We start from the raw sequence: 26,033 nt of genomic DNA on the forward strand, positions 1-26,033 counted from the left end.
CCCTGTGTCCACGTGGGCTTTCTCTGGGTGCTCCGGCTTTCTCCCACAGTCCAAAGGTTGATTGGCCATGCTAAATTGACCCTGAGTGTCTCAGGATTTGTGTGTCAGAGGGATCTATGCCCTCATTGTGAACATCTTCTGGACTCTTTCCAAGGCCAGCGCATCTTTCCTTAGATACGGGGCCCAAAACTGCTCACAATATTCCAAATGGGGTCCGATCAGAGTCGATACATCCTCAGAAGTACATCCCTGCTCTTGTATTTTAACCCTCTTGACATGAATGCGAGCATTGCATTTGCTTTCCTAACTGCCGACCGAACCTGCAAGTTAAGCTTAAGAGAACCTTGAACAATGACTCCCAAGTCCATTTGTATTTCTGATCTGTGAAGCGTTTCCCCATTTACAAAATAGTCTCTGCCTCCATTCCTCGTTCCAAAGTGCATCACCTCACACTTTTCCACATTGTGTTCCATCTGCCACTTCTTTACCTACTCTCCCAACCTGTCAAATACTTCTGCACCCTCCTGCTTCCTCAATAATACCTGCCCCTCTTCATGTTTTTGTATCATCTGCAAACTTAGTAACAGTGCCTTCAGTTCCTTCCTCCAAATCGTTGATGTATATTGTGAAAAGCTACGGTCCCAGCACCGTCCCCTGAGGCACATCACTAGTCACTGGCTGCCTTCCGGAGAAGACCCCTTTATCCCCACTCTCTACCTTCTGCCAGACAGCCAATCCTCTATCCGTGCCTGATCTTACCCTTTATACTTTGGACTCTTCATTTCTTTTATAGTCTGCTGTGTGACACCTTGTCAATGGCCTTTTGGAAATCTAAATAAATCCTGTCCATTGGTTCTCCTTTATCGAACTTCCTTGTTACCTTCTCGAAGAACAGATTTGTGAGACATAACCTCCCCTTGACAAAGCCATACTGACTCTGTCCTGTTTTATCACACACTTCTAAGTACCCCACAATCTCATCTTTAATAATGGACTCTAAAATCTTGCCAATGACTGAACTCAGGCTAACCAGCCTATAATTTCCCATCTGCTGCCTCCCTCCCTTCTTAAACATTGGTGTTACATGAGCTACTTTCCACTCCTCTGGGACCCTCCCTGCCTCCAACGATTCCTGAAAAATCACCACCAATGCCTCCACAATTTCCTCAGCAATCTCTTTTATAACACAGGGGTGTACTCCATCTGGTCCAGGTGATTTATTCACCTTCAGACCTTTCAGCTTCCACAGAATCTTCTCCTTAGTGATGGTCACTGCACTCACCTCTGCCCCCTGATTCTCCTGAAGCTCTGGCATCCCAGTGGTATCTCCCACCGTGAAGACTGATGTAAAGGAACTATTCAGTTCTTCTGCCATTTCTTTGTTTCCTATTATTACAACTCCAGCCTCATTCCCACTGGTCCAATGTCTATTTATGCCTCTCTCTTACTTTTTATATATTGAAAAAGAAAGCTTCCTATTTTCTTTTATATTCCTAGTTAGCTTATACTCATATTTCTTTGTCTCCCCTCTTATTGCTTTTTTTAGCTGTCCTCTGCTCACTTTAAAGTCTTCCCAAACATCTGGCTTCCCACTAATCCTCGCCACTTTGTATGCTTTTCCTTTTGCTTTCATATTTCCCTTGACTTCCCTCATCAGCCATGGATGCCTCATCCTCCCCGGAGCATGTTTCCTCTTCCTTTGAATGGATTTCTCTTGTGCCTCCCGAATAACTCCCAAAAACTCCTGCCATTGCTATTCCACTGTCTTCCCTGCTGGGTTCACCTTTCCAATCAACTCTGGCCAGCTCCTCCCTCATGTCTTTGTAGTTGCCTTTATTTAATTGTAATTCCATTCCATCTGATTCCAGCTTCTCCCTCTCAAACTGCAGGGTGAATTCTATCATACTGTGATCCCTGCTCCCTAAGGGTTCCTCCACCTTCCGTTCCCTAATCCAGTCTGTCTCATTACACATCACCAAATCCAGGTGATTTATTCACCTTCAGACCTTTCAGCTTCCCCAGAATCTTCTCCTTAGTGATGGTCACTGCACTCACCTCTGCCCCCTGATTCTCCTGAAGCTCTGGCATCCCAGTGGTGTCTCCCACCGTGAAGACTGATGTAAAGGAACTATTTAGTTCTTCTGCCATTTCTTTGTTTCCTATTATTACAACTCCAGCCTCATTCCCACTGGTCCAATGTCTATTTATGCCTCTCTCTTACTTCCCTGAGACATTCCACAAATTCCTTTTCTCAGGATCTAATACCGACCTGATTTTCCCAGTCCTCCTGTATCTTGAAGTTCCCCCATGATAGTTCTTTTATTGCCTTTTTTATGTGCCTTTTCTGTCTCCTAATTTATTTGCTACCCCCATCCTGACGATTGCGAGGGGCCGACACATAATTCCCATCAGGATCTTTTTTTGATTCCTCAAATCCATCCCCTGAGATGTTATGCCTTCTGATCCTCGATCGCTTCTTCCTATTATAGAGTCAGAGAGTCAGAGTGTGAGAGAGTCAGAGAGTCAGAGGGTCAGAGAGTCAGAGAGTCAGAGGGTCAGAGAGGTTTGCAGCATGGAAACAGGCCCTTCGGCCCAACTTGTCCACGCTGCCCTTTCTTGACCCCTAAGTTCATCCCAATTGTCCCAGTTTCACCCATATCCCTCCATACCCATCTTACCCATGTAAATGTCTAAAAGTTTTTTAACAGACAGGATTGGACCCGCCTCTACTACTAAACCTGGCAGCTTGTTCCAAACACTCACTCCTCTCTGTGTGAAAAAATTGCCCTTCTGGACCATTTTGCGTCTCTCCCCTCTCAACTAAAATCTATGCCCTCGAGTTTCAGACTCTCCTAACTTTGGGAAAATATATTGACTATCTAGATGATTGATGCCCCTCTAGATGATTGATCCCCTATAGGATCTTATAGACCTCGATAAGATCACCCCAAAGCCTCATACATTCCAGAGAAAAAAGTCTCAGTTGATCCAATCTTTCCTAAAAACTCAGACCGTCAAATCCTGATCGCATCCATCGAACCATCGAAAATTACAGCTCAGAAACAGGCCTTTTGGCCCTTCTTGTCTGTGCTGAACCATTTTTTGCCTCGTCCCACTGACCTGCACTTGGACCATATCCCTCCACACCCCTCTCATCCATGAACCTGTCCAATGATGTCCCGAAGCATGGTACATTGGGGAGACCATGCAGACGCCACGACAACGGATGAATGAACATCACTCGACAATCACCAGGCAAGACTGTTCCCTTCCTGTTGGTGAACACTTCAGTGGTCACGGGCATTCAGCCTCTGACCTTCGGGTAAGCGTTCTCCAAGGCGGCCTTCACGACACACGACAGCGCAGAGTCGCTGAACAGAGACTGATAGCCAAGTTCCACACACATGAGGACGGTCTCAACAGGGATCTTGGGTTCATGTCGCACTATCTGTAACCCCCGTGACTTGCCTGGGTTTGCAAAAACTCACTCACTGTACTGTCTGGAGACAATACACATCTCTGTAACCTGTGATCAGTGCCCCTTCCACTCACATTGTCGGCCACTTTAGGACTTGAACAGCAGGTTAGGTGTAAGGATTCGCATTCTAATCAGTAATCTGTAAACTGTCTGTGATTTATATGCTCTGTCCGAGGCCAGAACTCTCCATTCACCTGACAAAGAGGGATTCCCCTCGAAAGCTTGTGAGTTTACTATCAAATAAATCGGTTGGACTAAAACCTGGTGTTGTCAGACTTTTTACTCTGTTTACCCCAGTCCAACGCCGGCACATCCACATCATTATTTAACCTTACCATAACACTCCAACCTTTATACTCGATACTCCGATTTATAAAGGCCAATGTACCAAAAGCACTCTTTATGACCCGATCTACCTGTGATGTCACTTTTAGGGAATTTTGGACCTGTGTTCCCAGATCCCTCTGTCCAACTGCACTCTTCAGTGTCCTCCCATTTATCCTGTACGTTCTACTTTGGTTTATCCTTTCAAATTGCAATACCTCACATTTGTCTGTGTTAAATTCCATTTGCCATTTTTCAGCTCATTTTTCAGCCTATTTTTCCAGTTGTAAATCATCCCAGTAAATCTTTTCTGCACTCTGTCTAGTTTAATAACATCATTTCTATAATGGGGTGACCAGAACTGGACACAGTATTCCAATTGTGACCTGACAAACGACTTGTACAACTTCAACAAGACATCTCAACTCCTGTGTTCAATATTCCGACCAATGAACCCAGGTATGCCGAAAGCCTTCTTCACCACTCTGTCCACCTGTGACTCCACTTTCAAAGAGCTATGTACCCCGAAATCTCTTTGTTCTGTCACTCTCCCCAGTGCCCTCCCATTAACTGAGTAAGTCCTGCCCTGGTTCGATCGATTAAACTGCATCACCTCACATTGATCTAAATTAAACTCCATCTGCCATTCGCCAGCCCACCGGCCCAATTGATCAAGGTTCCGTTGCAATCCGAGATAACATTCTTCACTGTCCACAATGCCACCAATCTTGGTGTTATCTGAAACTTGCTAACCATGCATACTAAATGATCATCCAAATCATTAATATAAATGACAAATAACAGTGGGATCAGCACCGATCCCAGAGGAACATCACTGGTCACAGGCCTTCAGTCTGAAAAACAACTCTCTCCAACCACCATTTATCTTCTGTCATCAAGCCAATTTTGTATCCATTTGGCTAGCTCACCCTGGATTTAACTTTATGCAACAACCCACCATGTGTTGCCCTGTCAAAGGCTTAGCTAAAGTCCATGTAGATAACATCAACTGCACTGCCCTCATCTACCGTCTTCCTTCAAAAAACTCAATCAAATTTGTGGGATATGTTTTTCCACTCACAAAGCCATGCTGACAGTCCCTAATCCGTTCTTGTGTCTCTAAATGCCTGTAGACCCTGTCTCTAAAAATACCTTCCAACAACTTATTCACGATGGATGTGAGGCTCACCTTCCTGTAGTCCCCAGGCTTTTCTCTGCAGTCCTCCTTGAACAAATGCACATTTCCCACCCTTCAATCTTCAGGCACCTTCCCTGTGACTATCAATATTCAAATATCTCTGCTAGCGGACACACAATTTCCTCCCTAGCCTCCCACTGTGTCCACGGATACACTTCATCAGATCCCAGCGATTTATCGACTTTAATGCATTTTAAGACTTAAACACCTTCTTCTCAGTGATACGTACCCTCCTCAAGACATCACTATCTATTTCCCCAAGTTCCCAAACATACATGATTTTCTCAGATGTGAATATTGATGAGAAATATTCATTTAGGATCTCACCCATCTCTTGTGGATCTGCACAGAGATGACTTTGTTGCTCCTTAAGAGGTCCTACTCTCTCCCGAGTTACTCTTTTGTCCTTTATGTATTTGGAGAAGCTGTTTGGATTCTCCTTTGCCTGATCTGACAAAATACGCTCGTGACCCCTTTTTGCCCCCCTGATGTCTCCTTAACTATCGATTTAACTTCATTCCTTACTAACAATACAACCCCCGCCCCCTTTGCCCATCTGCCTGTCCTTTCGATAGGACACATATCCTTGGATATTTAGATCCCAGCCCTGATCACCTTGTCCCTGTGATGACCACAACATCGTACCGGTCAATTTCAATGTGCGCAACAAGCTCACTTAAATTGTTCCATATATTGCGTGCATTTAGGTACAACACCATCAGTCCTGCATTGATCATCTCCCTTCTCGTACTTGTCACCTTGTTTGCTCTGCTGGAGGTTAGATTCCTGCCACCTTCTATACTCTCTGTTCTATTACATGTTCTGGAAACATTACTAATCTCTCCTGAGCCCTCGGCTCCTTTAACTCATTGAAAGTCCTCAGCTTATGCTGTGTTAGCCTTGATGGGAAGCAGTATAGAGTACAAGAGCTGGTGTTGAATGTTGCAGTTGTATAGAACGTTGGTTGGGCCGCCTTTGGAGTGATGCGTCCAGTTCTGGAGGCAGGCACGCTGGAGTTGTTTAAGGGATACTTAGATAGGCACATGAGTGGGATGGCGATGGAGGGATGTAGGAGCCTGTTTTCAATAAGAATCAAGAGCCTTGGGACGTCCCTGGGAATCAGTTGATTCCTATGGACCTTCCAACATATTTTGTGCCTCACTTATTTTACCTTTGAGCTTCTGGGGATTCACTTGAATGTTTGCGTAAGGATGTGCATGTTACTGATGTTTTTCTCTTTCAATCCACAGGTGCTACAGTCCGCCTTGTTGTCCAACAAGGGGCATACACGCGGTGGGTCGTGCGAGGACTGCTCTTGGATGTTTCGAGAGTGGCCGAGTGCTTCATGTCGTCAGTGGACGCTTAAACTGGACCAGCTGATGGGCACCACGACAGCTCAGTGACTATCACTGTTTGCTGTGCAGATACATGGATTTGGGCCAGTATCTGTGGGAGTTTACACATTCTCCCCGTGCTTGCGTGGGTTTTCTCTGGGTGCTCCGGTTTCCTCCCACACCCCACACACTTCAGCTAATTGGTGTAATGAATTGTCCATACATTAGTCTCCCCCCAATCTGGTTTCCAATGTGGAGTGCCATTAGCGTAGGCAAGGGTCATGGGTGGAAGAGGGATTTGCAACGTTGAAATGGCGGTGAGGGCTCGTTGGGCCGAAGGGCCTGTTTCTCGTGCTGTGTTGTTCTTTGTTATTTGTTTATCATTAACCTGCGCTCCGAATTTCTCCTTTAACTTTAATTTTCTAATTCTCGATACAGCTGAACCCTCTCCCTCACTATTTAGTTGAAAGCCCTATCTACAGCCCTAGTTATACGGCTCACCAGGACTCTGGACCCAGTTTCAGATGAAGACCGTTCCATAGGAACAGGTTCCCTATTCCCCAATAGTGGTGCCAATGTCACATGAATTCAAACCCATTCCTCCTGCACCAATCTGTGAGACACACATTGACCTCCTCAATCTTATTGACCCTGTGCCAATTAGCTCGTGGCTCAGGTAGTAATCCAGAGATTATTACCTTTATCGTTCTCTTTTGAAATTTAGCTCCGAACTGTTCATACTCCCTGAGGAGAGCCTTTGTTCCTGTTCTAGCGATGTCATTGGTATCTGCACTGACCACGAGAACTGGATCTTTACCCCCCCCACTCCAAGTTCCTCTGCAGCCCAGATGAGAAATCCCGAACCCGAGCACCAGGCAGACAACACAATCACAGGTCACAGTCTGAGGATTCTGGATAGAGCCTTTAGAACGGAGATGAGGAGACATTTCTTCACCCAGAGAGTGGTGAGCCTGTGGAATTCATTACCACAGGAAGTAGCTGATGCCAAAACATTGAAGGTATTCAAGAGGCAGCTGGATATAACACTGGGGGGCGAATGGGATCAAAGGTTATGGGGAGAAAGCAGGATTAGGTTATAGAGTTGGATGATCAGCCATTAGATTGATGAATGATGGAGCAGGCTCGAAGGGCAAATGGCCTCATCCTGCTCCAATCTCCCATATTTCTATGTTTCTGTGTAATGCACATGTCCCTCGTGTTAAATCTGAATATTGGAATGTAAGTTAGATATTGTAGATTGTTTGACTTTGCAGACTTTGCAGAGTGAATTTTACATTGTTTGTTCCAAACCGTTGTTTATTCTCCAAGCGGTTAACTGGCATTTCAAACTTTTGCCTCCTCGAAGCACAATGTTACTGGTCATTAAATGGACTGTGAGAAAACCGAGTCAGGAGTTCTTTCATGGACAAACACGGTGCAGAAAAAGAGCGATTGATCTGTACACAGCCAGTACCGAGCGGGAGAGTCATGTCAATACCTGTCCGATTGGAAATACAGTGAGTAACAGAATACTGAAAGGCCTGGATAGAGTGGATGTGTAGAAGATGTCTCCATTATTAGGGGAGACTGGGAGCCGAGGGCACAGCCTCAGAGGAAAGAGACAACATTCAGAACTTAGATGAGGAGGAATTTCTTCAACCAGAGGTTGGTGAATCTGTGGAATTCATTTCCACAGAAGGCTGTGTAGAGGAAGGGTCAATCAGTGTAATTAGGACAGAGACAGATGGATTCTTGATGGGAAATGGAATCAAAGGTTACGGGAGGATTGGATTGAGAAAATTATCAGCCATGATGGAATGGTGAAGCAGATTCGATGGAGCGAATGGCCCAATTCTGCTCCTTGTGGTCTCATGGTATAAAAGGCTATTGGATTATTTGGAAAATCTGGAGAATTTCAATCTCAAAAGCACCCTGAACAGGTCAAGACCCTGTGATGAACAACAGTCTAAAAGCCAGGGGAATAGTGAACCTGCAACTCTCCAAATTACTGTTACTGGTGATGAAATTATCCCCTGATCTGAAAATCATATCATTCATGATGTTTTGCTGGATTGTCTGTGTCCCCACTGGCAGCTGTTAGGTAACTTCACCGAGCCATTGGAGGATTGGTTCAGGTATAAATCTGTGTGCTGCTTCCAATGCATTACGCAGAGCGCCAGTTGGAGGCTTGATCTCAGGAAGTTTCAATAATCTCCGTGTAAAATGGGAGCAACCAAATCTGTCGACATCACTGTGATTGGTTATCCAATTCTTGTCACGATCGGCATCCCTGGTGAGTAACCGTAAACAACTATTTATTTTAGAAAGCCCTGGTTTCGATGTGTTGTCTTTTCCTTCCCCCTTGCTGCCTGTTGCTGAATCCACGTTGACCATTGCTGCTCCAGTTTCTACTAACAGTCCTGCTGAGAATAGAATCCTGCTTTTCCTCATTTACGTGGATCTGTGGATCTGAGTCAGGATTTTAACAGAATGCTGTGATTCACAGAGGACATTGATATCTGTGTGGGTCGGTGAGAAATCCATCGAATCTGTCCTGGTCGCATCTGCCATTTAATGTGCAGGGTGGTGAGCTTGAGCACAGTTTGCCTGTTAACTCACATCTACCTCATGTTAATTATGTTAAGGCGATGGCACGGTGGCACAGTTTTTAGCACTGCAGCCTCACAGTGCCAGGGACCGTGTACCTCTCACGGCTTATATAACTGTGTGTTCGGACTCTGCAAGTTGTCCCCTGTCTGCATGGGTTTCCTCCGGGTGCTCCACTTTCCTCATACGGTCTGAAACACGTACTGGTTAGTTGCATGGGTAATGCTAATTTCTCCCTCAGTGAACCCGAACAGGCATCAGAGTGTGGCGAGAAGGGGAGTAATTATTTTTCCAATTTCTTACAGCTAACCCGATGGCGATTGTGGTCCTGTCCTGGGGAAGGTGCGGCCTCTTCAAATGGATCACCTGTTATGTGATCACCATGGCGATAGCCGATCTCCTGGCCTGCATTTTTAACGTCACTCTGGGCGGCATCTTTAGCCATCATTTCCCGTATTCATTCTTGAGGTACACCAGTTTCTGCCGTGTCAATAACATGATGCAAACATCCAGCGTCCAAATGTCCGTCTGGTCCACAACAGTATTTACTCTTGACCGTTTCGTGGCCATTTGTTGCCCAAAACTAAAATTAAAATACTGCACCAGGAGAACTGCCACTGTGATTCTAACGGCCGTGAGTGTACTCAGTTTTGTCATGAATATTCCGGTCTATTTCCGTCATGAAGCCGACTATATTGTTGGCAATGTGCAGTGGGGCTGCCGCACAGTGAAAGAGTACGTTTCTTCACCAGCATGGAGAGCTTACAAGTGGGTCATTCGCCTCTCAGTGCCATTATTGCCATTCTCCTTGTTGCTGCTGTTGAATTCTCTCACCGTCCGGCACATCTTGGTGGCCAGTAGGTCTCGCAGGGCCCTGAAGGCTCACGGCCCTGGGGAGGGCAGCAGTGACCCCGTGTTGAAGAGCAGAAGAACGACTATCGTCCTGCTCTTCACTGTATCCGGTGGTTTTATGGTTCTGTGGACACCAATCGTAATAATTGACCTCCTGTTCGATTTCACCGAGATGCCTACCTTGGAAGATATCAGTTTGCATCACTTGGCAATGAGAATCTCACTCCTGATGTTGTATTCCAGCACCTGTACGAACACATGCATTTATATATTGACCCAACGGAGGTTCCGGGAAGAGATTCTGAACATGGTGAAATCTCCATTGATTCTCCTGTTCAAATTCCTTAAGTAATTGTTGAATAATGTAAAGCTTGGATTGAGTGGACGTAGGGAAGATGTTTCCATCAGTCGGAGAGACTGAAATCCGAGGGCACAGCCTCAGAGTAAAGGAACCAACCTTTAGAACTGAGATCAGGTGGGATTTCTTCAGCCAGAGGGTGGTGAATCTGTGGAACTCATTGCCACAGAGAGCTGTGGGGACCCGAGCATTGAATGTTTCTAGCACAAAAATTGATAGTTTCATGATTGGTAAGGGGATCAAAGGTTACGAGGAAAAGTTGGGAAAATGGGTCGAGAAACATATCAGCCATGATTAAATAGTGGATAAGATTTGATGGGCCGAACAGCCCAATTCTGCTCCTTTATCTTACAGTCTTAAGTATTGGAAGGTTGAGTTGATGGAGTTGGGGACCTAGTTATTGTTTGATATCTCAATTGGACCTCACCAATTGGCCAGTAGATCGAGGCAAGTCTCGCTGTTCACGGCTTCTCAATCTCTCGCAAAATCAAGGGTTTTTATAGCTGAAGAGTTTGGACCAATATTGTTGTCCTTGGCACATGTGGTCACCATTGACCAGAAACTCAACTGCACTCGCCACATTAATACCATGGTTACACAAACAGGTTAGAGGCTCGGGTAACTTGGGGGAGTTTTTGTTTGCTCAGAAACTGCAAAAATCCTACCCGAGATCAACGGATCTCGTAGAGTCATAGAATCATAGTCATGGAGGTTTACAGCATGGAAACAGGCCCTTCGGCCTAACGTGTCCATGCCACCCCTTTCTTTTTAAACCCTAAGTAGTACCAATTGCCCTTATTTAGCCCATATCGCTGCAGAGAAAATAGTCTCAGTCTATCCAGCCTCTCCTTTAAACTCAAACCATCAAGTCCTGGAGCATTGTAGTCAATATTTTCTGCACACTTTCTAGTTTAATAATATCCTTTCTATAACAGGGCGACCAGAACCGTACACAAGATTCCAAGTGTGGCCTTACCAATGTTTTGTGCAACTTCAACAAGACGTCCCAACTCCTGTATTCAATGTTCTGACCGATGAAACCCAGCATGCCGAATGCCTTCTTCACCACTCTGTCCACCTGTGACTCCACTTTCAGGGAGCTATGAACATGTACCCCTAGATCTCTGTGTTCTGTAACTCTCCCCAGTGCCCTACCATTTACAGATGATCTTTCCATGGCCTGCCCCTCGCCCACTCCAATTCCCGTGACGGACAGGTAAAATTCCGGCCACTGGATCCAAATATGTGTGAAATTAATAACTCAAATTAAATCAAAATCAAATCAAACTGTGTCTATCGTGTGACACTTTGGCCCTCTGCTAGCACTACATTCCTGCTAACTGCTTCAATGACTTCCTGTACCATGGTGTCCAGGTCAATTATCCACCTTTGAATAAATCCAAAGCTGAGAGAGACGGATCTCAGGATTTTTAGAGAGTCAATGGATATTGGGGAATGAGATGGGAAGTAGAGTAGAGGAAGGAGATCCTGCTGATTGTATTGGATGGTGGGGCAGCAGGCTGGTGGGGGCCATATAGTCTACTCCTGCTCCTATTTCTTATCATCTGATGCCCATCGTGGTTTCCTTTTCCTTTTGTTACGACACAGACGTTAATCCCCCAAAGAGGAATACCTCACCTTGTAATGTGTTAAAAGTGTGTGTGAAAGTCTGAACCGTCCTTCAGTCATGTTCAGTGGTTAACTGACAGAAATACCTGTCACTCACTTTAAAATAAAAATTTAACAATTTATTTATCTAACAGGGAACTTTAAATCAACATTAAACACAACGAGAAAACAAGATTCTACTGGATTGCTGTTCAAATAAACACAATATTATTTCATTAAAAAAGATGGAATTTAGACACTCTCAGACCACATCCAAGCAGGAATTGTGTCTTTCGGAAGGTTCCGGAGTTTCCCATTTGATTTCCCAATTTGGTAACTGTGGGTCAGAGGGTGTTTTCTCTTCAGAGATATATAAAGCTGGCAGGGGGGAGAGCTGGTCACTCCCTCTTCAGACTTGAGAGGTGACAGTTGTTAACACCTCTTTTCCCTTTTGCACAATCTTTTATACCTGTGATGACCTATCAATTTTCCCACAACTGGATTGGTCTGATTTTTTTTCAACATCATCAAATTCAAATTGTACAGGTTCTTGGTAGCTGATCACCAACTTTAAATTATTTGGGTCAATTCAAATGTTCAAATGCCTGACGACTGTTACCAAGGCAACTCTGCTTTCTGGCCTTGGAGAAAAATGTTTCAGCTTGGATCCAGTGTGTACTTTTCATTTTCAGTGCGGCATGGTGGCACAGTGGTTAGCACCGCTGCCTCACAGCTCCAGGAACTTGGTTCGATTCCCGGCTTGGGTCACTGTCTGTGTGGAATTTACACATTCTCCCTGTGTCCACATGGGCTTTCTCTCGCAGTCCTCTGTTCACTTTAAAGTCTTCCCAATCATCTGGCTTCCCACTAATCCTCGCCACTTTGTATGCTTTTCCTTTTGCTTTCATATTTCCCTTGACTTCCCTCATCAGCCATGGATCCCTCATCCTCCCCGGAGCATGTTTCCCCTTCCTTGGGATGAATTTCTCTTGTGCCTCCCGAATAACTCCCAAAAACTCCTGCCATTGCTGTTCCACTGTCTTCCCTGCTGGGTTCACCTTTCCAATCAACTCTGGCCAGCTCCTCCCTCATGTCTTTGTAGTTGCCTTTATTTAATTGGAATTCCATTCTATCTGATTCCAGCTTCTCCCTCTCAAACTGCAGGGTGAATTCTATCATACTGTGATCACTGCTCCCTAAGGGTTCCCCCACCTTCCGTTCCCTAATCCAGTCTGTCTCATTACACATCACCAAATCCAGAATTGCCTGTTCCCTCACAGGCTCTGCCACAAACTGCTCCGAAAAAACATCCCTGAGACATTCCACAAATTCCTTTTCTCAGGATCTAATACCGACCTGATTTTCCCAGTTCTCTTGTATCTTAAAGAAACCCCATGGTAATTCTTTTATTGCCTTTTTTATGTGCCTTTTCTGTCTCCTAATTTATTTGCTACCCCCATCCTGATTACTGCGAGGGGGCCAACACATAATTCCCATCAGGATCTTTTCTTGATTCCTCAAATCCACCCACAGAGATGTTATGCCTTCTGATCCTCGATCGCTTCTTCCTATCATAGAGTCAGAGAGTCAGAGAGTCAGAGGGTCAGATAGTCAGAGGGTCAGAAGGTCAGAGTGTCAGGGGGTCAGAGAGTCAGAGAGTCAGAGAGTCAGAGGGTCAGAGGGTCAGAGAGGTTTGCAGCATGGAAACAGGCCCTTCGGCCCAACTTGTCCACGCTGCCCTTTCTTGACCCCTAAGTTCGTCCCAGTTGTCCCAGTTTCACCCATATCCCTCTATACCCATCTTACCCATGTAAATGTCTAAAAGTTTTTTAAAAGACAGGATTGGACCCGCCTCTACTACTAAACCTGGCAGCTGGTTCCAAACACTCACTCCTCTCTGTGTGAAAAAATTGCCCTTCTGGGCCATTTTGCGTCTCTCCCCTCTCAACTTAAATCTATGCCCTCGAGTTTCAGACTCTCCTAACTTTGGGAAAATATATTGACTATCTAGATGATTGATGCCCCTCTAGATTATTGATCCCCTATAGGATCTTATAGACCTCGATAAGATCACCCCATAGCCTCACACATTCCAGAGAAAAAGTCTCAGTTGGTCCAATCTTTCCTAAAAACTCGACCATCAAATCCCGATAGCATCCATAGAACCATCGAAAATTACAGCTCAGAAACAGGCCTTTTGGCCCTTCTTGTCTGTGCTGAACCATTTTTTGCCTAGTCCCACTGACCTGTACTTGGACCATATCCCTCCACACCCCTCTCATCCATGAACCCGTCCAAGTTTTTCTTAAATGTTAAAAGTGATCCGGCATTTACCACTTTATCCGGCAGCTCATTCCACACTCCCACCACTCTCTGCGTGAGGAAGCCCTCCCTAATATTCCCTTTAAACTTTTCTCCTTTCACCCTGAACCCATGCTCTCTGGTTTTTCTCTCCCATCACCTCAATGGAAAAAGCCTGCTTGCATTCACTCTATCTATACCCATCAAATTCTTGTACAGCTCTATCAAATCTCCCCTCATTCTTCTACACTCCAGGGAATAAAGTCTGAACCTCTTCAATCACTCTCAAGTCCCAGCAACACCCTCGTGATCCTTCTCTGCACTCTTTCAACCTTATTTACATCCTTCCTGGAACTAGGTGACCAAAACTGGACACAATACTCAAAATTCGGGTTTATAAATGCCTTATGTAACCTTATCATAACACTCCAACTTTTAGAATCGATACTCTGATTTATAAAGGCCAATGTACCAAAAGCACTCTTTATGACCCGATCCACCTGTGATGTCACTTTTAGGGAATTTTGGACCTGTGTTCCCAGATCCCTCTGTCCAACTGCACTCTTCAGTGTCCTCCCATTTATCCTGTACGTTCTACTTTGGTTTGTCCTTCCAAATTGCAATACCTCACATTTGTCTGTGTTAAATTCCATTTGCTATTTTTCAGCCCACTTTTCAGCCTATTTTTCCAGTTGTAAATCATCCCAGTAAATCTTTTCTGCACTCTGTCTGGTTTAATAACATCATTTCTATAATAGGGTGACCAGAACAGGACACAGTATTCCAATTGTGACCTGACAAACGACTTGTACAACTTCAACAAGACATCTCAACTCCTGTGTTCAATATTCCGACCAATGAACCCAGGTATGCCGAAAGCCTTCTTCACCACTCTGTCCACCTGTGACTCCACTTTCAAAGAGCTATGTACCCCTAAATCTCTTTGTTCTGTCACTCTCCCCAGTGCCCTCCCATTAACTGAGTAAGTCCTGCCCTGGTTCGATCGATTAAAATGCATCACCTCACATTGATCTAAATTAAACTCCATCTGCCATTCGTCAGCCCACTGGCCCAATTGATCAAGGTTCCGTTGCAATCCGAGATAACATTCTTCACTGTCCACAATGCCACCAATCTTGGTGTCATCTGAAACTTACTAACCATGCATACTAAATGATCATCCAAATCATTGATATAAATGACAAATAACAGTGGGATCAGCACCGATCCCCGAGGCACATCACTGGTCACAGGCCTTCAGTCTGAAAAACAACTGTCTCCAACCACCATTTATCTTCTGTCATCAAGTCAATTTTGTATCCATTTGGCTAGCTCACCCTGGATTTAACTTTATGCAACAACCTTCCATGTGTTGCCCTGTCAAAGGCTGAGCTAAAGTCCATGTAGATAACATCAACTGCACTGCCCTCATCTACCTTCTTGGTTACCCCTTCAAAAAACTCAATCAAATTTGTGGGATATGTTTTTCCACTCACAAAGCCATGCTGACTCTCCCTAACACGTTCTTGTGTCTCTAAATGCCTGTAGATCCTGTCTATAAAAATACCTTCCAACAACCTTTTCACAATGGATATGAGGCTCACCTTCCTGGAGCCCCCAGGTTTTTCTCTGCAGTCCTCCTTGAACAAATGCACATTTGCCACCCTTTACTCTTCAGGCACCTTCCCTGTGACTATCAATATTCAAATATCTCTGCTAGCGGACACACAATTTCCTCCCTAGCCTCCCACAGTATCCTCGGATACATTTCATCAAATCCCAGCGTTTATCGACTTTGATGCATTTGAAGACTTAAACACCTTCTTCTCAGTGATACGTACACTCCTCAACACATCACTATTTATTTCCCCAAGTTCCCAAACATTCATGATTTTCTCAGATGTGAATATTGATGAGAAATAATCATTTAGGATCTCACCCATCACTTGTGGATCTGCACAGAGATGGCTTTGTTGCTCCTTAAGGGGCCCTAATCTCTTCCGAGTTACTCTTTTGTCCTTTATGTATTTGTAGAAGCTGTTTGGATTCTCCTTTGCCTGATCTGACAAAACAAGCTCGTGACCCCTTTTTGCCCCCCAGATGCCTCCTTAACTATCGATTTAATTTCATTCCTTACCAAGTTTAGAGATTCATAAATATAAAGGCCTGACACTCACTTTCAGTGAATAATTAACAAGGTGTTTTATTTAAATAACCAGGAACTTCAACTAAACAAGTAATATGTTAACCAAATTAATTTTGACTGAAATGCTGTTTGAATAATACAAGGAACATTCATGACCCAAAACAGTAATAGTAGACGTTTAGTCACTCTCAAAATATATATTTCCCCAGGTCTGATAGTGGTGGGAAGTGTTGAAGTCTTCGGTAGTTGTCCACTGTCTATAAGGTTTTCTGATTGGGTATCCATCGGTTAGATAGCTGGATAATTCTCTGAAGGGATATTAAACTGGCAGAGTGAAGTGCTGCTCTAGACAGGAATATTTGCTGTTCCATTGGCTGCTCTGGTCTCTGGAGATGTTCTTCCAAGATGTTCTCCCTTGTAATAGCTGTTACTTTGGCCGTTATTCCTGTGATGACCTCACAATTTTCTTCCACCGCGATTGGTTTGATGTTGTCAGCACGATCAAACTCAAATCTGATAGGCTCTTCATAGAGGTTTCCAGCATGGAGTCAGGCCCTTCGGCCCCTTTTTAAACTCCTAAGACAGACACAATTCCCCACTTTTGGCCCATATCCCTCTCTACCCATCTTACCCAGAAAGTTTATTTATTAATCTCAAGTCGGTTTACATTAACACTGCAATGAAGTTACTGTGAAAATCCCCTAGTTGCTACACTCTGCACCTGTTTGGAGGCACTGAGGGAGAATTTAACATGGCCAATGTACCCTAACCAGCACGTCAGTCAGAAAGCGGAACATCCAAAGGAAACCCAGACTGACATGGGGAGAAAGTGCACACTCCGCACAGACAGTGACCCAAGCCAGGAACCAGACCGATACCCCTGGCGCTGTGAAGCAGCAGTGCCACCCATTGTGCCCCTGTGCCAATTGTTGAGTGTTTTCTTTAAACTCACAGGCTAAGAAAAATGCAAAAACCTGTAGAGCCGGTTACCAAGGCAACCCCGCTGCTATTGGTACTTTTGAAACAAATGTTGTAACCTGGAGTCTGTGTGTAATCTGCATTTTAACATGAAACTCAAAACAATATTAAAAGGGACCACACACTGTTTTCTTTCACTCTAACTTTTTTAAATAATCTTTTTAGTTCTTTTAACACACTTCTTATATTTTTACAAAGTTAACTTCACAACATGATTGCTCCTTTAAGGGCAGCACAGGAGATGAGTGTCAGCTGACTTGAGGGACCAATCGGGACAGAGAGTGTGGAATCAGCCCCAGGAGTGGAGTCCTCTCTCGGGCAGGAGATATCTAGAAGGCCCAGAGAAGACATGTAGGAACTGGAGCAGAGGGTGGGCTGCTGCCAGAGCTGCTGGAGGGGGAGGGGGAGAGGCTGCAAGCTTCTCCTTGTTAATAAATGCTGGTGTGGTACAGTCTGAGCTTGCATCATTACACATCTCTTATCCAGAGGAGGGACTAAACAATAATATAGGAGAAAGAGCAGCAAGGTGGGGTCTAATGTGGGTGGGGCCTAGGGGTGATTGGTGTGGGTGGTGGGGGGTCCCTGTACCATTCTGTAGATAGGATTGGTCGGGGCTGGGGGTGGACAGTGATTGGGATGGGCTGGGATGTTGGTCTGCAGGGGGGACTCTGCCTCCCGGGGGGGTGTCTGCCTCTGGTGGGGTGGTCAGGGGCTGGGTCTGCCGGAGGGGGATGGAGGTGTATCGTCACTGCTGGGGGTGGGGGTGCTGGAGACCAGGGCACTGCAGGATGGGAGGGGGGGTTGGGACTGCCTCGGGAATGGACAGCGGGGCTGTGATTGGGCTGTGGGGAGGTCTGGAGGGGCAGCAGTGTGGGGGTCCCGGGGTGGTCAGCGATCGAGCGAGTGGGATGCTGACAGTTCGGGGCCACTGCACGTGTGCAGAGTTCTGGAACTGGTGACTCTGTCCTGAATAGGCCCCCCCGAGCTTTTAATGATATTCACAACTGTGACCTCTGCATTGCACAGTGGGAGATTCCAGTCTGAACTCCCACTGAAAAAAACAACAGTGATTTACAGCATTTTTCAAACCAATTCAGCACTTAGAATTTTTTTGGGAGGATCGGGCCCCAAATTCTAACTTGACAACTGGGAGCAGACTGGAACGGCGAACCCACACCCTCACTTTTCTCAGTAACCAATCTGTACCTGCCCTCCCCGGCACCAATCAGCCTTACACAGCATCAGTTTCACACTTGCTGGCTTCGTGGTCACTTCTGGGCCCATTGGCTGCCCAACAGGTGAAAAAGCCACCCATTTGTTTCAATGGATTTCTGCAGTGACAGATTCAACAGAGTGAGTCTCAATACATTATTGTAAATCTCCCAGTGTAGTGGTCACAGCCGGCAAAATAATATTGTTATTTCTTGAAAGTAATCGGAGAATATGACAGTATCAGATGATAAGAAATAGGAGCAGGAGTAGACTATATGGCCCCCACCAGCCTGCTGCCCCACCATTCAATACAATCAGCAGGATCTCCTTCTTCTACTCTACTTCCCATCTCATTCCCCAATATCCATTGACTCTCTAAAAATCCAGAGATCCGTCTCTCTCAGCTTTGGATTTATTCCAAGGTGGATAATTGACCAGGACACCATGGTACAGGAAGTAATTAAAGCAGTTCAGTGGAATGTAGTATTAGCAGAGAGCTGTAGATCGGAGGCTGGATGCAGTTTGATTTCATTTGATTTTGATTTGATTTATTAATGTCACACATATTGGGATACAGTGACCGGAATTTTCCCAGACACATGTCACAGGGATCAGTGTGGGTGAGGTGCAGGCTATGGAAAGGTCCGTTGACCTCGGGTGGGATTTTCTGGGTTTGGGACAAGCGAGGTCATGAAATCCCACCCAGTAAAAAACATTGTTTCCTGAGCATTATACAGGGAAAACATACAGTACATAGAGTACATGGTGGTGGGTTCCAGTCCCAGGACAGGACGTGAAGTCAATAATGAAGGCTGTCACTCCATTCCAGCACTGAGGGGGTGCTGCACTCCCACCAGTGCTGTCTTTCAGAGCAAACATTAAATTGAGACCTCTGCTGTCCTCTCAGACACCAGTTAGACCTCAGCTGGAATATTGTGGGCAGTTCTGGGCTCCACACTGTAAAGTAACATCACCATAGTCCCAGGTGACCATGGGCTGTTCTGCACTTTGAGTGGGGAGCGGTGACTGGTGGTGATTTAACCTGAGGGTCACCACACTTCAGGCACGGGGCAAGGTGGGACCTTCATGGATAACCTCAGCTGGTGGGAATTGAACCCACACTGATGGTGTCGCTCTGCATCAGTAACCATCCAGCCAGCCCCTGAGCTAAGTGGCTAACACCAGGAGTGGGACTGACAGGCTGTTCAAGTCAATGGAGAAGACTTCAGCATTGGGGACGTGGGTTCCAAACCTTGGGATTCAGTTCCAAACAAAATATCCACCTTAACTCTGATCGAATCTGCATATTTTATGCAGTTAAACTATTTTTGAAGTTTATTTATCAGTGTCACATGCAGGCTAACATTAACACTGCAATGAAGTTACTGTGAAAATCCCATATTGGCCACACTCTGGAGAATTTAACATGGACAACGCAAGCAACACTCATGCCCCACAAATTAGTTTTTTAAAAAGATAATCATCGCTGGCTGGCATACATTTTTTGTCCATCTCTATTTTTTCTTGAGAAGTGGTGGTGAGCCGCCTTCTTGAATCGCTGCAGTCCACGTGCTGTGGGTTCACCCACAATACCATTCAGTAGGGAATTCTAGGGTTTTGATCCAGCGACAGTGAAGGAACGGTGATATATTTCCAAGTCAGGATGGTGAGTGTGGTTTGGAGGGGAACTTTCAGGCAGTGATGTTCCCTTGTATCTGCTGCCCTTGTCCTTCTAGATGGAAGAGGTCGTGTGTTTGGAAGGTGCTGTCTGAGGGTCTTTGGTGGATTGCTGCAGTGTATCTTGTAGATAATACACGCTGCTGCTACTGAGCGTCGATGGTGGAGGGAGTGGATTTTTGTAGGTGTGGTTCCAGTCAAGCGGGGCTGCTTTGTCCTGGATGGTGTCAAGTTTTTTGAGTGTTGTTGGAGCTGTGCCCATCCAGGCAAGTGGGGAATATTCCATCACACTCCTGACTGGTGCCTTGTCGATGGTGGACAGGATTTGGAGAGACAGGAGGTGAGTTACTCACTGCAGTATTCGGAGTCTCTGACCTGCTCTTTGAGTCAATGTGTTCATGTGGCAAGTCCAGTTGAGTTTCTCGTCAATGGTAACCCCATGTGTCAAGGACAACAAAATAAATCCAGACATCTTCAGCTGAACAAAAACCCTGATTTTGTGAGAGATTGAGAAGCCGTGAACAGTGAGCCTTGCCTCTATCTACTGGTCACTTGCTGAGGTCCAATTGAGATATCAAACAACAATTAGATCCCCAGCCTCCATTCCCACCTCCCAGTATTTAAGACCAGATGATAAAGGAGCAGGATTGGGTAATTCAGCCCATCTAGTCTACTCCACCATTGGATCATGGCTGATATATTTCTCACCCTCATTTTCCCACCTTCTCCCCGTAACCTTTGATGTCCTTACCAATCAAAAACCTCCATTGCCTTCTGTGGCAATGAATTCCACAGGTTCAGCACCCTCTGGCAGCAGGAATTCCTCCTCATTTCTGTCCTAAAAGGTCGCTCTTTCACTCTGACACTGTGTTCTCAGAACTAATCTCTCCTAACAATGGATGTCTACCACATCCACTCGATCCAAGCTTTTCATTATTCTAAAATTACTTGAGGAATTTGAACAGGGGAATCAATGGATATTTCACCAAGTTCAGAATCTCTTCCCGGAACCTCCTCTGGGTCAATATATAAATGCATGTGTTCGTACAGGTGCTGGAATACATCATCAGGAGTGAGATTCCTATTGTCCGATGAAGCAAACTGGCAACTTCTAGGGTAGACATCTCGGTGAAGTCAAACAGGAGGTCAAGGATTACAATTGGAGTCCACAGAACCATAAAACTCCCGGAGACAGTGAAGAGCAGGACGATAGTCGTTCTTCTGCTCTTCAACACGGGGTCACTGCTGCCCTCCCCAGGGCCGTGAGCCTTCAGGGCCCTGCGAGACCTACTGGCCACCAAGATGTGACGGACGGTGAGAATATTCAACAGCAGCAACAAGGGGAATGGCAAAAATGGGACTGAGAGGCGAGCGACCCACTTGTAAGCTCTCCATGCTGGTGAAGAAACGTACTCTTTCACTGTGCGGCAGCCCCACTGCACATTGCCAACAACAGAATAGGGTTCATAACGGAGATAGGCCGGAATATTCATGACAAAACTGAGTACACTCACGGCCGTTAGAATCACAGTGGCAGTTCTCCTGGTGCAGTATTTTAATTTTAGTTTTGGACAACAAATGGCCACGAAACGGTCAAGAGAAAATAATGTTGTGGACCAGACGGACATTTGGACACTGGATACCTGCAAGACGGCAGTGAGACGGCAGACACTGGTGTACATCAGGAATGAATACGGGAAATGATAGACAAAGATGCGGACAAGAGTGACGTTAAAAATGCAGACCAGGAGATCGGCTATCGCCATGGTGATCATATAACAGGTGATCCCTTTGGAGAGGCCGCACCTTCCCCGGGACAGGACCACAATCGCCATCAGGTTAGCTGTAAGAAATTGGAAAAAAATTACTCCCCGAGTTGCCCCACTCCAGCTCCTGTTCGGGTACACTGACAGAGAAGTCAGCATGGCCAATGCACCGAACCACTACGTATTATGGACTGTAGCTGGAAACCGGAGCACCCGGAGGAAACACAGGCAGACAGGGAGGAAATTACAGAGTCCGAACACACAGTCATACAAGCCGTGAATGGCACACAGGCCCTGGCGCTCAGAGGCAGCAGTGCTAAAAACTGTGCCACTGTGCCACCCGTTTAACATAATTAACATGAGGTACATGTGAGTTAACAGGCAAACTGTGCTCAAGCTCACCATACTGCACATTAAATGGCAGATGTGACCAAGAGAGCTTCCATGGATTTCTCATCAACCCACCCAGATATCAATGTTCACTGTGAATCACAGCAGCTTGCTAAAACACTGCCTCAGGTATGCTGATCCGTGCAAATAAGGAAAAACATGATTATATTCTTGCCAGAACTGTTCGCAGAAACTGCAGCAGCAATGGTTAATGTGGAGTCTGTGACAGACAGCAAGGGGGAAGTAAAAGACAACACATCGAAACCAGGTATTTCTAAAATAAATAGTTGTTTCCTGTTACTCACCAGGGATACTGATAATGACAAGAATTGGATAACCAATCACAGTGATGTCTACAGATTTGGTTGTTCCCATTTTACACGGAGATTATTGAAACTTCCCGAGATCAAGCCTCCAACTGGCGCTCTGCGTAATGCATTGGAAGCAGCACACAGATTTATACCTGAACCAATCCTCCAATAGCTCGGTGAAGTTACCTAACAGCTGCCAGTGGGGACACAGACAATCCAGCAAAACATCATGAATGAAATGATTTTCAGATCGGGGATAATTTCATCACCAGTAACATTAATTTGGAGAGTCGCAGGTTCACTATTCCCCTGGCTTTTAGACTGTTGCTCGTCACAGCGTCTCTACACCATCAGGGTGTTTTTGAGAATTCTGTTCTTTCGGTGTTCCTCCAAATCTAATGGCATTTTTGACCATCAGACCACAAGGAGCAGAATTAGGCCATTCGATGCTTCACCATTGCATCATGGCTGATAAGTTTCTCAACCCCATTCTCCAGTAAACTTTGGTCCCTTTACCAATCAAGAAACTATCTATCTCTGTATTAAATGCACTCAATGACCCACCCTTCACAGCCTTCCCTGGGAATGAATTCCCCAGATTCACCACCCTCTGCTGGATGAAATTCCTCCTCATCTCCGCTCTGAAGTGTCGTCTCTTTATTCTGAGGCTGTGCCCTCAGATCTTAGTCTCTCCTCCGAATGGAAATATCTTTCCCCATGTCCACTGTATCTGGGCCTTTCAGTATTCTGTTCCTCCCTTTAGTTCCAATAGGACAGGCATTGACTTGACTCTCCCACTCGGTACTGGCTGTGTCCAGCTCAATCGCTCTTTTTTGGCATCGAGCCTGTCCACAAAAGAACTCCAGACCCGATTATCTGATGGTTCATTTCCTGACCAGTAACATTGTACTTCAGATAGACAAAAGTTACCTGCGAAGAGGATAGACAACGGTTTGGAACAAACAATGTAAAACTCACTCTACAAAGACAGCAAATTCAAACAATCTAAAATATCTAATTTATATTCCAATATTCAGATTTAACACAAGAGACATGCGAATTAGCAGGGACGGAGGGGGCAAGAAAACAACACTGCACATTAAATGGTAGATGCGACCAAGATAGAATCCATGGATTTCTCAGCAACCCAGCCAGAGGTCAGTGACTACAAGGGGTCCCACCGGCATCGCACCCCCGCCTGTAGTTTCCGGCCGGCATACGGTGATGTCAATGTGAATTCTCATTGACAGTGCTGGCATGGACAACTTGTTAATAAATGCTGGTGTGGTACAGTCTGAGCTTGCATCATTACACATCTCTTATCCAGAGGAGGGACTAAACAATAATATAGGAGAAAGAGCAGCAAGGTGGGGTCTAATGTGGGTGGGGCCTTGGACTGATTGGTGTGGGTGGTGGGGGGTCCCTGTACCATTCTGTAGATAGGATTGGTCGGGGCTGGGGGTGGACAGTGATTGGGATGGGCTGGAATGTTGGTCTGCAGGGGGGACTCTGCCTCCCGGGGGGGTGTCTGCCTCTGGTGGGGTGGTCAGGGGCTGGGTCTGCCGGAGGGGGATGGAGGTGTATCGTCACTGCTGGGGGTGGGGGTGCTGGAGACCAGGGCACTGCAGGACGGGAGGGGGGGTTGGGACTGCCTCGGGAATGGACAGCAGGGCTGTGATTGGGCTGTGGGGAGGTCTGGAGGGGCAGCAGTGTGGGGGTCCCGGGGTGGTCAGCGATCGAGCGAGTGGGATGCTGACAGTTCGGGGCCACTGCATGTGTGCAGAGTTCTGGAACTGGTGACTCTGTCCTGAATAGGCCCCCCCGAGCTTTTAATGATATTCACAACTGTGACCTCTGCATTGCACAGTGGGAGATTCCAGTCTGAACTCCCACGGCAAAAAACAACAGTGATTTACAGCATTTTTCAAACCAATTCAGCACTTAGAATTTTTTTGGGAGGATCGGGCCCCAAATTCTAACTTGACAACTGGGAGCAGACTGGAACGGCGAACCCACACCCTCACTTTTCTCAGTAACCAATCTGTACCTGCCCTCCCCGGCACCAATCAGCCTTACACAGCATCAGTTTCACACTTGCTGGCTTCGTGGTCACTTCTGGGCCCATTGGCTGCCCAACAGGTGAAAAAGCCACCCATTTGTTTCAATGGGTTTCTGTAGTGACAGATTCAACAGAGTGAGTCTCAATACATTATTGTAAATCTCCCAGTGTCGTGGTCACAGCCGGCGAAATAATATTGTTATTTCTTGAAAGTAATCGGAGAATACGACAGTATCAGATGATAAGAAATAGGAGCAGGAGTAGACTATATGTCCCCCACCAGCCTGCTGCTCCACCATTCAATACAATCAGCAGGATCTCCTTCCTCTACTCTACTTCCCATCTCATTCCCCAATATCCAATGACTCTCTAAAAATCCAGAGATCCATCTCTCTCAGCTTTGGATTTATTCCAAGGTGGATAATTGACCAGGACACCATGGTACAGGAAGTAATTAAAGCAGTTCAGTGGAATGTAGTATTAGCAGAGAGCTGTAGATCGGAGGCTGGATGCAGTTTGACTTCATTAGATTTTGATTTGATTTATTAATGTCACACATATTGGGATACAGTGACCGGAATTTTCCCAGACACATGTCACAGGGATCAGTGTGGGTGAGGTGCAGGCTATGGAAAGGTCCGTTGACCTCGGGTGGGATTTTCTGGGTTTGGGACAAGCGAGGCCATGAAATCCCAACCAGTGAAAAACATTGTTTCCTGAGCATTATACAGGCAAAACATACAGTACATAGAGTACATGGTGGTGGAGGAAAGGAGAGGGGACAGACTATAGTGTTACAGTTATAATGAATGTGTAGAGAAAGATCAATTTAATATATGGAGATCCATTCAAAAGTCTGATGGCAGTAGGGAAGAAGCTGTCCTTGAGTCGGTTGGAACATGTCCTCAGACATTTCTATCTTTTTCCTGACGGAAGAGCGTACAAGAGTATATGTCCGGGATACGTGGAGTCCTTTTTTATGTTGGCTGCTTTTCCGAAGCAATAGTAAGTATCGACAGAGTCAATGGAAGCTGGTTTGCAGGATTGACTGGGCTATATTCATGACCTTTTGTAGTTTCTTGCAGTCTTGAGCAGAGCAGGAGCCATACCCAAGCTGTGATACATCCGGAAAGATGCTTTCCATGGTACATCTGTAAAAGTTGGTGAGATTCATCGTATTCAGGCCAAATTTGCTTCGCTCCCTGGGATATTCTTCCCAAATTTTCTCCAAATTCCTCATTCCGAAACTTGCTGCCACTAATTTACCAAATTGAAACCTCACACTGGCAGAGCAAATCCCCTCAGTTCCTGGTCAGAATGTGGTGGGTTCCAGTCCCAGGACAGGACTTGAAGTCAATGATGAAGGCTGTCACTCCATTCCAGCACTGAGGGGGTGCTGCACTCCCACCGGTGCTGTCTTTCAGAGTAAACATT

This window comes from Carcharhinus amblyrhynchos, unplaced genomic scaffold, assembly GCF_965287045.1.
Source record: "Carcharhinus amblyrhynchos unplaced genomic scaffold, sCarAmb.v2.hapA scaffold_40, whole genome shotgun sequence".
Lineage (NCBI taxonomy): Eukaryota > Metazoa > Chordata > Chondrichthyes > Carcharhiniformes > Carcharhinidae > Carcharhinus > Carcharhinus amblyrhynchos.